General features: G+C 35.4%; 1 protein-coding gene across 1 annotated transcript in view; it reads right to left on the bottom strand.

Annotated features, from left to right (window-relative positions):
• NEGR1 (neuronal growth regulator 1) overlaps nucleotides 1-14,842 on the bottom strand; it is a 998,883-nt gene that overhangs the window by 418,069 nt on the left and 565,972 nt on the right. The gene's annotated exons all lie outside the window — the stretch shown is intronic.

Here is a 14,842-nt window from a genome sequence, read left to right as displayed (position 1 = left end):
AGATATTAATAAGATAACAATTTTGAAATAATAAAATTGGCAGACAATACATAAGAAAACTGATGCTGAAAGACAACTGGATTGCATATCTTAATCTAGGCATGTTTGATGTATACTCTAGATATCATGATTAAAGATGATTATGTCAGGGTCCTAACAAGCTCAGCATGTGTCCTTCTTTGCTTTAGTGAGGTTTAGACAAATCATATTATATTCAACCCCCTTACATCTGATTTCCCTATCATCTATAGAAAGAAATCCTAGAAAGAAAATATTTGCATACTAAATTCTAGTATAGGTGGAGATCCAATTTCATTACCTAACTACCTAAGTCAAAATTCTAATTTCACTTCTACCTTTTCAGATTATAGCCTTCTACTGTACATAGACTCAATGTATCATAAGCAATGTTTGGAAATTTCAACCCAAATTTAAGAATTTATCAAATACATCAACCATATTATATGGAAAAGTTTAGTTTTTGGTGTCTAGACTCAAATTTTATTTGACTGGTTATATTCCTTATTTGGAGTGAGCCAGTACACCTATTACTATACAAATAAGATTCAAAAGGTGAGTAGATGGCAACATTTTGTCCTAACTACCTGGAAACTACACCAAAGCACTCTTCCTTCTGATTTACTCTGTGGATCCAACATATGTTCTGTAACGTTTTAGGATGGTGAGAGGAGAACTGGCAAAACGCAATGGCTGTAGAGCCAGAGAACACCTGGGAAAAGAAAGCCTGACTTTTACAAAGATTGCACCGCCTGTTACAGAAAGCAACAAAAGGAAAAAGATAGTGATTCCTTTGAACAATAAACTGCCAGGGTACGTTTCCAGGCTGGTGCCAGTGAGAGCAGCAGATGCCTGGGGTAATGAATTGGGCATAAAGCATACACAATTTCAGGACAAATCAGTGGAATGGAATTAAGAGACAGAGCATGTTATCAAAAAGAAGAGAAGAGAAGCTTTCCTGAAAGAGCTGGAACTGAGAAATGTGGTGTTCCTCATAAGTGATAGGGTTGTTGCTATGACAGAGCTGAGGGGATGGAACACTCGTGAGAGATTTGAGCTCTTTATGCACTCTGTGTTGACCAGACAGCTACATCTTGGGCTGAGGAACAAAACATAAGAGAGAAGCGGCTATCACTTTGACAATTGCTCCTACTTCTGTTTGGCTTTATGATCTATTCGGAGTTTAAACGTTCTGCAATTACTATTGCTAATGAACCTTTTAACATAAGCATTTTTATGGTTAATAAAATTTTCCTTTAAGTTGGAGGAGGCAGCATAGATAAACAAAATTAGCCATGTATTGAAAATTGTTGAAGCCAGATAATAGGTACATTGGGTTTGTTATATTATTCTTCCTCTTAAAAAATAAAGAAAAAATCCTTTCTTTTTTTCTTTTTTTTTATCTTACACAGCAGTCAGGTAAACATTTCCATTTACCTCTTCCCTATCACTACAAAATTTCTTGAAAGAGACATGATTTCTCTATTTATTCTTCACCCTACACCTACATTCATTAGCCTACACAGTCAGGCTTCATTCCCCATAGTGTCACAGTTTTATCAATGTCAAAAATGATCCCCATATTGCCAAATATGACAGACATTTTTCTGCATATATCTTATTTCTATCACCACATTTCAATCCATGAGACCTTTTTATAACTATTAAAATCATGTTCTCTCTGAGCTTCATTCTTCTACGTCTTCATCTCTCACCTTAGCAACTCTTCCTAAGCCTCATTGCCCTCCTGTTATCCTGTCCCTCAAACTTGATCACGGACCTTCTTGTGTCTCTCTACTTGCCTCCATAGGACAGCTTATACTCCTGACAAGTTTCATTTCTTATCCTGGCCTTTTCTTTGGAATTCAGCCTCATATAATTGATTATTCATTGACATTTTTACTTGGGTGTTTAATATGCCTTACAACTTAACATGGTCAAAATAGAAATTTTAATTTTTCTCTAAAACATATTTCTCTTCCGGTTTGCCTCCCTTCCGTTGACAACATGCCCATTCTCCAAGTTGATGAAGCCAGAAAATTAAAAGCTATTCCTCATCTCCCATTTCTCAGAGTCTTCTGTATAATGTGAGATTCACCCACTTTCTTCCTTTCCACTGCAATCACCCCTGCTATAGTCAGCATCATCACTCATCTCATCTGCTACAGTGGTGTCCTAAATGGTCTCCCTGCTTCTTCCACAGGCTCCCGGGAACTCATTCTCTACACAGCACCACCCACTTCTACACATTAACATTAAGTCATGTCACTCCTATGCTCAAAAATTCCCCAGGACTTTCTTTTGAATTTAGGGAAAAAAAGAAAATCTGATCTCCTCATGGTCTACAATCAGTCCCTTGTTGATCTGACCGCTTTCAGCTCATGTCCAACCTCACTTTAAGCTACTCTTCTCTCTTTTTTTTTTCATTTTTCTGAAGCTGGAAACAGGGAAAGATAGTCAGACAGACTCCCGCATGCGCCCCACCGGGATCCACCCGGCACGCCCACCATGGGGCGATGCTCTGCCCACCAGGGGGCGATAATCTGCCCATCCTGGGCGTCGCCATGTTGCGACCAGAGCCACTCTAGTGACTGAGGCAGAGGCCGCAGAGCCATCCCCAGCACCCGGGCCATCTTTGCTCCAATGGAGCCTTGGCTGCGGGAGGGGAAGAGAGAGACAGAGAGGAAGGCGCGGCGGAGGGGTGGAGAAGCAAATGGGTGCTTCTCCTGTGTGCCCTGGCCGGGAATCGAACCCGGGTCCTCTGCACGCTAGGCCAACGCTCTACCGCTGAGCCAACCGGCCAGGGCCTACTCTTCTCTTTTTATCAGCTGGCTCCAGTTTTGTTTTTTTTGTTTGAGAGCACACCAACATCGTCCCTGCCTTCAAGAATTTATGAACACTGTGATCTTGACAGCACTGCTACACACAGCAGCTTCTCTTCCTTCCACTTCAAGGCTTAGTTTAGAAGATAACTTCTCAAGGATGTCTTATTGTAGCCATAGTCTTTAGTTAAAGTTTAATTGTTTCCCTCATCACCACCCATTTCTCCCAACAAGACTGTTAGCCCTTTGAAGGTAGTAGCTGTATGTTTTCCTCTTATATCTGTGTACTCAGTGCTTAGCAAACTGGCTGACACATGAGTATTTGATAGATGATATTCAAAGAAAATACATGTAAAGTAAATATTCATAATATAACCATTATGTAATGAGTTAGGGATTTTTTTGCTTAAGCAATCCATTTTTGCAAAACATGTAAGCCAGGCTGAACCCTTTAAATCTTGAATGTGCTTGTACTATAATCAAATTAAGAGTTTCTGTTTTTTTATTTTTAACACATGAGAAGATATCTAAGAAAAATTTACTTTCGCAATAAGACTTATTGATTATTCCTGACAGCTCAATCTAGTGGAAAGAGTTAGGAGTTGGCTGAAAAAAGTTGTTGATTTTCTCATTTGTTGCCTGCTGATCACTTTTCAGTCAGTTATTGTATATCTTTACTTGTGTCTGAAAATTAAAACAGTGACAACTAAAGCTTTATTTATATCTATCATCTTTTAATAAACCAATTTATTAATTGTATAGTGCAGTTTTATATATTAAACGAATAGCAATGTTTATACAACTTTCTCCCAAATTAATTAAGTGCATCCCCCAAAAAAACCATTTTATCTTTACAGATGTGTGTTCAAAATTCACAATTATTCCCTGTCATGTCACAGAAGGAAAAATAGATTATATTTCTATGAAATACCCGGTTGTAATAAACTCCACTGAGAGTTTTGCGCTGAGAGTTCTCTCCTCTTCAGCTGGTTCTTTTGTCCTATAATTGAATTGAATTTGCTCCTCGTCCCATTCCCTCTAGAGACAGCTTCTCATTTGAGAGCTCTGAAGATATATTACACTAATATATCGTCAGAATGACAATGCTATGATGATGCATGGGTATAATACATCTTCAGAGTTTCAGCACTGTCCAGAAACAATACAGCTGGTACTTGATTAAATTTAAACCTAATGCAAAAGGAAACATTACTAAAAAAATTGGCTAACAAGGAAGGTTTAAAAAAACCCTAAATAAAAAAGTTATTTAAATGAACTTCATAATCCTGTGTACTTTGAAGACAAGTTTTCAAGATTTGATCATGGCTTATTATTAATTTGTAAGTTTGTGCAAGAATATTCTCTATATATTTCTGAAGATTACAATATAAATAGCCTGAGTTAGACAAAAATACACATGAAATTTAGTTTTCTCAGCCTCAGTATCTCCAGCAAAGTGTACATATTAAGTTTACATATAAATGTTTCATTTTGCCTCTTTTGTCAGTCTGATAAAGTTAGTTTCAATGTCCCAGGAGTTATTTTTATTATGCATTACATGAGGAGATATTTCATGAATGTTGAACCTCTTCCCTTAGGACAAAATTCCCTTTGTAGCATTTTCATAGAGAGTAAAAATACTATTTTGTGAAAAAAAAATTCCATAAATTCTTAGAAAACTTTAACAGGATAAAGTTGGGTTGCATAATGCTAGAATTAGAGAATTTATAAATAACATAGTAATGATGATATAATAATAATAATAACAACAACCAGAAAACAGGGCATTATTGTTCATGTTCTCCTGGTCAGTGTTCTTTGTATCTTTTACTTTGCCTTTGTTTGGATTAGACTCGATCCTTTATGATAAGGGCAATCCCTTAGTAATATATAGCTGTTTAAAAGACTTTTCTTTTGTTCCTTATATTTATAATTTTTTTCTATAGAAAAACGTAAAACTAAAAAAAGTATCCCTCCAATGCATTGTGTACTTGTCCTCTTGTCAACAGCCTTTTATTAAAATCTGAATAAATAATTCAAATCTTTGTTTCAAGAAGTCATTCTGGTAGTTACTCAGTAAGCAATCCCTCCTCTACTTCCTTTATAGAAACAACTAAACACAAAATATTATCTCACTGGAAACTGCAATCATTACATTGCATTTATCTGATTTTAATCACATAATATCACATTTATCATTGTCATCTTTTAACTATCCTCAAGCAACTTTTACATAAAGGTAAACTGTAAAATAAATTTAATAATAGCTAAATATTAGAGGTCTTAGTTTGTTGTTTAAAATACTTTACCTGTATTATGTTCTTTATATAATAACCCTGTGATATTATTACTGTTAGCATCACCCACATTTTGCAGATGAAAAAATGGAGAGGCATAAGAAATTGGCTCACATTAACTCACACAGTGAGTGGCATAACACAGATTTGAAAACAAGTATCCAATATTAAACATGTTCTTCTGAGCACTATGCTATATTGCCTTGTTTAATAGGAGTTTAAAAATTATTAAAATGTTATTAAGTTTATAACTTCTTTGAAGAATAATTAATTCACAAATAGTGTAAAGTAATTAACAGTAATATTAATTTTTAAACATGAAGTAATTAATATAAGTTTATTGATCATGGTAAGAATTTATAGTATTCTAAAATATTGTGTCATTTAACAGTTATTTCTTGAGCACCTATTATGTAGATAGATTTGCCTGAATTATGGACCTTATAGACATAGCACACAAATAGAAGAATAAGTATTTATCATGGTTTTATTGGTATATAATCTAAGATTATTAAAATCATTCTAATTTTCTAGTAGTGAGAATTATTCCTAATTATGGTCAAGTTAATTAAGAAATATATAGTGTTAAAATAAGCTGGAGTCAAATTAAAATTCAATAATAATATATCTATTTTGAGTGAAGAAAAATGAATACAGTGGTACTTTACACTAAACGTCATTAACTCCTTTATAAATAACTTATTGCAAGCTAAACATAGCTTCAAAGCTTCAAGGGCACATTGAGTCTTGATTTTTAAATATTTATTATTAACATATTTTCTTTTTATTGCTTATGTGTATTTTAGTAATAACCCAGTAAAACAGCACTTACATTTCAGTAAGCCTTGTTTGTATAAGATCTTATATTGATGAAGAAGTAAACCAAGTTGTATCTTCACTAACTTCCTTCAGTTCAAGTGAAAATCAAATTTTTTCTTGCAAGTGTGATACTTGGAAGTTATAATATTTTATATATAAACTATTGAATATATGTTGATTCAATAGTTGAATAGTTGATTGAATATATGTTGATCAATATATGTTGATATGCATGGAACACACTGTTAGTCAATAATACTTATATATTATTTGGGTTCCTTTCATACATTCACAATATCTACTTGGTATTCTTTCTGGATCCCTTTTTGATCTTTTTTAAAATTTTTATTTAGAAAATGAAATTTAACAGGATGACATTGATCAATAAGAGTTCAAAGGTTTCAGGTAAACATTTTGATAGCATTTGAATTGTTGATTATGATGTATATCCATCAACCAAAATCAAATCATTCTCATCACCATATATTTGTTCCTCTTTACTCCCTTCTCCTTACCCTCTCCCCCATATCTCCCTCCCATTGTAACTATTTTATTTTTATCTATGTCCATGAGTCTCAGTTTTATATCCCACCTATGTGTGAACTCATAGATATTTTAGCTTTTCCAGATTTACTTATTTCACTCAGTATAATGTTCCCAAGTTCCATCCATGTTGTCATAAATGGCATACGTCATCATTTCTTATAGCTGAGTAGTATTCCATTGTATATATGTACCTCATGTTCTTTATCCAATCTTTTATCAAGGGATTCTTTGGTTGTTTTTGCATGTCTTGGCCACTGTGAATAATGCTGCAATGAACATGGGGGTGCATGTGCCTTTATTTACTAATACTTTTTAGTTTTGGGGGTAAATACCCAGTAGAAGAATTTCTGGGTCAAATGGTAGTTCTAGTCTTAATTTTTTGAAGAACCACCATACTTTTTTCCACCATACATTCTTCCATAATGGTTGTACTAATTTACATTCCCACAGTGTATGAGATTTTTGTTTTCACCACAGCCTCTTTAACACTTGTAATTACCTGTCTTGTTGGTAATAGCCAATCTAACAGGTTTAATGTGATATTTCATTGTACTTTTGATCTGCAATTCTCGAGTATCTAGTGAAGATGAGCATCTTTTCACATACCTATTGGCCATTTTTAAGTCCTCTTGGGAGAAGTGTCTGTACGGGTCTTCTCCCTATTTTTTAATTGCATTGTTTTCTTGATTGTTCCTGAGCTTTGTGAGTTCTTTATATTTTTTGGATATTAACCCTTTATCAGAGCTTTTGTTTGCAAATATCATCTCCCATTTAGTTGGCTGCCTATTTGTTTTGTTGTCAGTTTCTTTTGCAGTGCAGAAGCTTTTTAGGTTGATATAGTCCCATACATTTATTTTTGCCTTTACTTGCCTTGCTTTGGGATCAAGTTCATAAATTATTTTCTACAGCCAAGGTTTGTGAGTTTAGTGCTTTTGTTTTTTTCTATGTAATTTATTGTTATAGATCTTATATTTAGGTCTTTGATCCATTTTGAATTAATTTTTGTGTAGAAGTACAAACTGTAGTCAAGTTTTATTCTTTTATATGTGGCTTTCTAATTTTCCCAGCACCATTTATTGAAGAGGGTTTATTTTCAGCATGGTGGTTTTTGGCTCCTTTGTTGAAGATGATTTGTCCATATATATGTGGTTTTATTTCTGGATTCTCAGTTCTGTTCCATTGGTCTGCATGTCTGTTTTTCTGACAATACCATGCTGTTTTGATTGTTGTGGCTCTATAGTATAATTTGAAGTCAGGTAGTGTCATTCCTCCAGCTTCTTTCATTTCCCTCAGAATTTCTTTCACTTTTCAGGTGTTTTATGGTTCCATACAAACCTGGTGATTTTTTAGTTCTATTTCTTTAAAAAATGGTATTGGAATTTCAATGAGTATTGCATTAAATTTGTACATTGCTTCGGGCAATATGGTTAAATTAATTATGTTGATTCTTCCAATATATGGACATAAAATATTTTTCTATTTCATTGTGTCTTTTTCAATTTCTTTTAATAGTTCTTTGTAGTATTCAGTATACTGGTCCTTCACATCTTTTGTTAAGTTTATTCCTAGATGTTTTCTTTTTTTGTTGCAATATATTTCAATATTATTAATAAAATTTGTACTCATGTAGTCCCACCTCAGCATAAATTAGCATAAAACTAACAAAGTAAAGCTGCACTTTCTGATACGATAACTTTAATGTTGCCCTTAACTTGTTTAGACATATCAATTTATGTAAAATCTTTCCCTGATACATGTAACAGGCCATTGAAATCACTTAGAAAAAAGACGCTACAAAAATTCAATTTCTAAAATATAAACACCCTAATGCCAATCTTTAACCTCAGATTTAGTCCATTAAGGAAAGACAAAATTTATATTAATTATGAAATACTTTGAGATGCTTGATGGCTTCCTGTTTTCTGCTCTAAATAGATAGTCACTTTCCTCTGAGAATAGAGGACTATTTTTTATATTGATGCATTATATCATCAGGCCCATTGTTTAGCCTTAGATGTATTTTAAAATCTGAATATGCCCTGGCCGGTTTGCTCAGTGGTAGAGCATTGGCCCAGTGTGTGGATGCCCCAGTTTGACTCCCAGTCAGGGCACCAGGAGAAGCAACCATCTACATCTTCACCCTTCCCTCTTCTCGCTCTCTCTTCCTTTCCTGCAGCCATGGGTTGATTGGCTTGAGTGAGTTGACCCCTGGCACTGAGGATGCTCCATGATCTCCACCTCAAGTGCTAAAAAATGGCTCTGGTTGCAATGAAGCAATAGCTTAAGATGGGCAGAGCATCACCCTCCAGTGGGCTTGCTGTGTGAATACTGGTCAGGGAACTTGCAGGAGCCTGTCTCTGTCTCCTCTCCTCTCACTAAAAAAAAAGATTTAAAAAAGTTGAATATGTTCTCACTTTCTACAATCAAATAGTAAGTATAGCCCACCACTAACTATATAATAGTAAGAGGGGCCCTTCGAAACAGACAAATGAATGTTAAAATTACAATAAAGAAAAACAGAACAAAGAGGTAATTTTTAACTGCATATATAAGTTATTGGTGTGCAATCTTATCGTATAAGTTTAACTTGCTATGATTATGCAAATTCATTCATTATTTAATTATCCATTGTGTAAAAACATTATGGAAATTCACCAAAGCTCTATATAGAGTGTAACTCAACAATGGAAACAGAAGCATGACTTGTAAACTGAAGATCTGGTATTGTTGAAATGTCATGAGCATAAATTGCTGGCTTTACTGAGTTTTTTCCTCCTAACATTAAATAGCAAAGTGCAGTGTCAGGATTGCAAACCTGAACAAAAGCTCAAAGAATAAAGTGTTAGGGCATCAGGCTGCCAGCTTGCATGGAGTACACACACAGCCTCATTATCATATCACCCCTGGAGTTGGCCCAGCACTCAAGTATTTCAAAGAAGACTTTCTTTCACCAAAGGGAATGATAATAGGATCAAGAGCAATAATAGAAAGTTAACACTTTTCACTTCATACCTGTAATGATTTGAACTATTATCAGAATTATTTTAAACAGTAGATTTCAGCACTGTACACGGCTTTTGGATAATAATTTTTCTTTATTGCCACCTTTTATTTTTCCTGATAAATTAATAATTAATATTTGCTGTCTTAAGATTGTATTTAATTCTCTTTAAAGGTTACAGAAGCTTTAATGTACTAACCTTAAACTTGTATGTCTTGCAGCTGTTGAAACTAAATTTATAATCCAAACCTCTTTTAAATGATCTATTGCAGGGTTCAGCAAAGTTATTTTCAAAGGACTAAATAGCAAATAGTTTCAATTTTGTGAGATACATGGTTTCTACTGTAATTAATCAAGTCTACTATTATAATATAAAAGCAGCCATAAAAAGAATGTTAAGAAATGAATGTGACTGTGTTCCAACAACAGCAACTAAAACTCCATTTATAAACAGGCTGTAGGTCTTTGGGCTGCTGTCCCATGATCTAATGAAAATTTGACCTTGTTTACTCTGTTTATCTTGAAACAGCTCTCATTTAATAATCCCAAAGTCCTTAAAATTTTTTAGTTTGGAATAATTTGTTGTATTCTTGACTGACACTTTATGTTATTTATCTTATATTTGAGGCAAACCCATACCAATATTTATGGAAAGCATAAGAAATACTTCTTTAGCCCTGGCCGGTTGGCTCAGTGGTAGAGCGTCGGCCTAGCGTGCGGAGGACCCGGGTTCGATTCCCGGCCAGGGCACACAGGAGAAGCGCCCATCTGCTTCTCCACCCCTCCGCCGTGCTTTCCCTCTCTGTCTCTCTCTTCCCCTCCCGCAGCCAAGGCTCCATTGGAGCAAAGATGGCCCGGGCGCTGGGGATGGCTCTGTGGCCTCTGCCCCAGGCGCTAGAGTGGCTCTGGTCGCAACATGGCGATGCCCAGGATGGGCAGAGCATCGCCCCCTGGTGGACAGAGCGTCACCCCTGGTGGGCGTGCCGGGTGATCCCGGTCGGGCGCATGCGGGAGTCAGTCTGTCTGTCTCTCCCTGTTTCCAGCTTCAGAAAAATGAAAAAAAAATAAAATTAAAAAAAAAAAGAAGAAATACTTCTTTTTATTTTTCAAAGTTTTTATACTTTAATCCATATGATTTCCAAATATTGTCTATGGCCATTTTATGGCTACTTTAATGTTAAATTATGACTGACATTTCATTAAACTCAGTATTGTATCCCAACCAAGAATATACTAAAAGAATGAAGGTAAAATAAGATATGCACAGATAAAAACTATGAAGACAATATGTCTCCAGTAAACCTATCATAAAAGAATGGCTGAAGGGAGTTTTCTATAGTTACTGCACATAAAACTTAGGGATATTTTATTGCTTCATATTCATACCGAAATATTCCCTAATTTTTGTGAGCAGTATATATAGAAATAAAACAACAAAGAGAGAATTTTAGAATATCAGGAAGAAAGAACAATGTTAAAAGTAAAACAATAAATACAAAATACTTTCCTTCTCTTGAGTTTTCTAAAATATATTTGACAGTTGAAAAAAATTAAAACACAATCTGATGTAGTTGTCATGTATAAAGAAAATATCTCCATATCGTTTGGATAGTCGATTATGTTGTATACCCATCACCCAATGTCAAATCAATGCCTGTCAGATTATATTTTGTTTCTTTTTAAGTCCCCCCTTCTTCCACCACCCTCCCTTTTCACTCCTCCCTTCCTCTGGTAACCACTGCACCCCTGTCTATGTTCATGAGTCTCAATTTTGTGTCCCACCTATGTATGGAATCATACAATTCTAGCTTTCTCTGATTTACTTATTTCACTCAGTATAATGTTATCAAGGTCCATTCATGCTGTCATAAATTATACTATGTCATCAATTCTTATGGCTGAGTAGTTTCCATTGTATATATTATGTGTGTGTGTGTGTGTGTGTGTGTGTGTGTGTGTATCACATCTTCTTTATCCAGTCCTCTGTTAAAGGGTATTTTGACTGTTTCCATGTCTTAGCCACCATGAACAATGCTGTGATGAACATGGGCGTGCATGTGTCTTTATATATCCATGTTTTCAAGTTTTGTGGGAATATACCCAGTAGAGGGATTGCTGGGTCATATGGTCTTTCTATTCTGATTTTTTTGAGGAACCACCATACTTTCTTTCATAATGCTTGTACTACTTTACATTCTCACCAACAGTGAATGATGGTTCTTTTTTCTCCACAGCCTCTCTAGCACTTGTAATTAAGTGTTTTGTTGATAATAGCTAATCTAACAGGTATAAGGTGGTATCTCATTGTAGTTTTGATTTGCCTTTCTTGAATAGTTAGTGATGATGAGCATCTTTTGGTATATCTGTTGGCCATTTGTATTTTTTCTTGGGAGAGGTGTCTGTTCATGTCCTCTTCCCATTTTTTTACTGGATTGTCTGTTGTTGAGTTTTGTGAGTTCTTTATATATTTTGGATATTAGTCCCTTATTTGAGCTGTTGTTTGAAAATATCATCTCCCATTTAGTTGGTTGCCTATTTGTTTTGTTGACAATTTCTTTTGCTGTGCAGATGCTTCTTAGTCTGATGTAGTTACATTCATTTATCTTTGCCTTTACTTCCCTAGCCTTTGGAGTCAAATTCATAAAATGTTCTTTATGGCCAAGGTCCATGAGTTTAGTACCTATGTTTTCTTCTATGTAATTTATTGTTTCAGATCTTATGTTTAGTTCTTTGATCCATTTTGAGTTAATTTTTGTGCAAGGAGATAAACTGTAGTCCAGTTTCATTCTTTTGCATGTGGCTTTCCAATTTTCCCAGCACCATTTATTGAATAGGCTTTCTTTTCTCCATTGTGTGTTTTTGGCTCCTTTATCAAAGATGATTTGACCATATGTATGTGGCTTTATTTCTGGGCTCTCTATTCTGTTCTATTGGTCTCTGTGTCTATTTTTCTGCCAGTATTATGCTGTTTTGATTATTGTGGCTCTGTAGTATAGTTTGAAGTCAGATGTTGCAATAACTCCAGCTTTGTTTTTTTTCCTTAGGGTTACTTTGGTTATTCAAAGTTTTTTATGGTTCCATATAAACCTGGTAATTTTTTGTTCCATTTCTTTAAAGAATGACATTAGAATTTTGATGGGAATTGCATTAAATTTGTACATTGCTTTGGGTAGTATGGCCATTTTAATTATATTTATTCTTCCTATCCACAGATAAGAAAAAATATTTAAGGTGAATATATTATGAAAGTTGGAAAGCAAAGGGAGATAATATTTCAATACATCAGTGGAACTAATAAAATACAGATACCCTTAGACCATAAGTTTTAAATATATATGATAAAGTACATAAAGAAGCTACTAAAGTCCCTGGCCGGTTGGCTCAGTGGTAGAGCGTCGGCCTGATGTGCGGAAGTCCCAGGTTCGATTCCCAGCCAGGGCACACAGGAGAGGCGCCCATCTGCTTCTCCACCCCTCCCCCTCTCCTTCCTCTCTGTCTCTCTCTTCCCCTCTCACAGCTGAGGCTCCATTGGAGCAAAAGATGGCCCAGGCGCTGGGGATGGCTCTGTGGCCTCTGCCCCAGGTGCTAGAGTGGCTCTGGTCATGGCAGAGTGACCCCCCGGATGGGCAGAGCATCGCCCCCTGATGGGCATGCCAGATGGATCACGGTCGGGTGCATGTGGGAGTCTGTCTGACTGCCTCCTTGTTTCCAGCTTCAGAAAAATGCAAAAAAAAAAAAAAAAAAAAAAAAAAAGAAGCTACTAAAATATCTATGCAATGAGACACACTCTAAAACACAACAAGAAAACAAAGTAGAACTTTAAAAAATGCTCAAGAACTCTTCAGTAAAACAAAAAATAGAGGAAACAGAGAACAAAAACAACAACAACAAACAATGCAAGAAATAAACTTTAACAAATCAAAAAGTTAAATTAAATGTAAATGGTCTAAATAAACCAAATAAAGTACAAAAATTATCGGGGTGGATAAAAAACCATGATTCAACTATATTATCTCTATAAGACTCATTTAAATATAATAACATACATAGATTGAAAGTAAAGGATGGAAAAGGAAACAAGATTGTTCATAAAAACTTTATTTTTTATAGCCAAAAACTGGAAACAACAAAAATATTCTTTAATACATTATGGTTAAACAAATTGTGGTATATTCATATTACAGGATACTACTACTCAGCATTAAAAAAGGAATAAACTATTGAAATATGATACAACTTAGAAAAATCTCAAAAGTATTATGTTCCACAAAAAAGCCAATTTCAAAAGGTCATATATTGTATAATTCTATTTACATCTCATAAATAATTAAATTATAGATATTAAAATAGATTAATGGCCATTGGGGATTATGGATGGTATGTGGAGGAGTTGGTTTGACTAAAAAGGAATAGCATAAGGTAGATCTTTGTGTTGTGAGAATAGTTTTGTGTCTTGGTTATTGTGGTGGTTCCATGAATCAACCCAAGTACTGAAAAGATGTAGACTATGTGCATGCATTACACTAACATCCACTTTCTAGTTTCACTGTCATACAGCAGTTATATGTCATTTAACCAGTGGGAGAACCTGAATGAAAGACACATGGAAGCTCTCTGTGTTAACTTTATGTCTTCTTGTGTATCTAGTTATTTCAAAAAAAGAAGTGAAAAAATATTCTTATTCTTTTGGGGCAATTTATTTAAACACTCAGAATACCATGTTTATCTGTACAATGAGCATAATGATACTCACCACTAAGTTTAGTTCTGAGGCTTCAATAAGCCAATGTGCAAGTATCTCACACTCTGCCTTGAGTATAGAAGATAATGGATAAATGTTAGTTGAACAATGTTAACTAAAATTGTATTAGAGCAAGTTGCTCTTTATGTTAATGGGGTTAAAGTTCTGAACCCAATCTCAATGTGATGAGGGTGGGTTCTCACACCAAAAATCAATTTTCTGACATTAGCTAGGTATCCTATAATTCAATTTAATTCTGACACTATCTACTTGGAGATAGCATCAGACTCCAGCAGGGGTCCCCAAACTTTTTACACAGGGGGCCAGTTCACTGTTCCCCAGACCGTTGGAGGGCCGCCACATACAGTGCTCCTCTCACTGACCACCAATGAAAGAGGTGCCCCTTCCAGAAGTGCAGCAGGGGCTGGATAAATGGCCTCAGGGGGCCGCATGCAGCCCGCGGGCCGTAGTTTGGGGACCTCTGGAAGGGCTCAGTCCTATAAGGCTGCCTCTCTCCCACTTCCCATGCCAGTCCAAGCCCAGGTTATCACCAATGCTTCTGAGCCACTGGCTGTGGTTGGGAGATTCCAACGACTGC

Source organism: Saccopteryx bilineata, chromosome 3 (assembly GCF_036850765.1).
Source record: "Saccopteryx bilineata isolate mSacBil1 chromosome 3, mSacBil1_pri_phased_curated, whole genome shotgun sequence".
Taxonomy (NCBI): Eukaryota; Metazoa; Chordata; class Mammalia; order Chiroptera; family Emballonuridae; genus Saccopteryx; species Saccopteryx bilineata.
The sequence above is the reverse complement of the archived record's forward strand: the minus strand, read 5'-3'. Positions and strand labels throughout refer to the sequence as shown.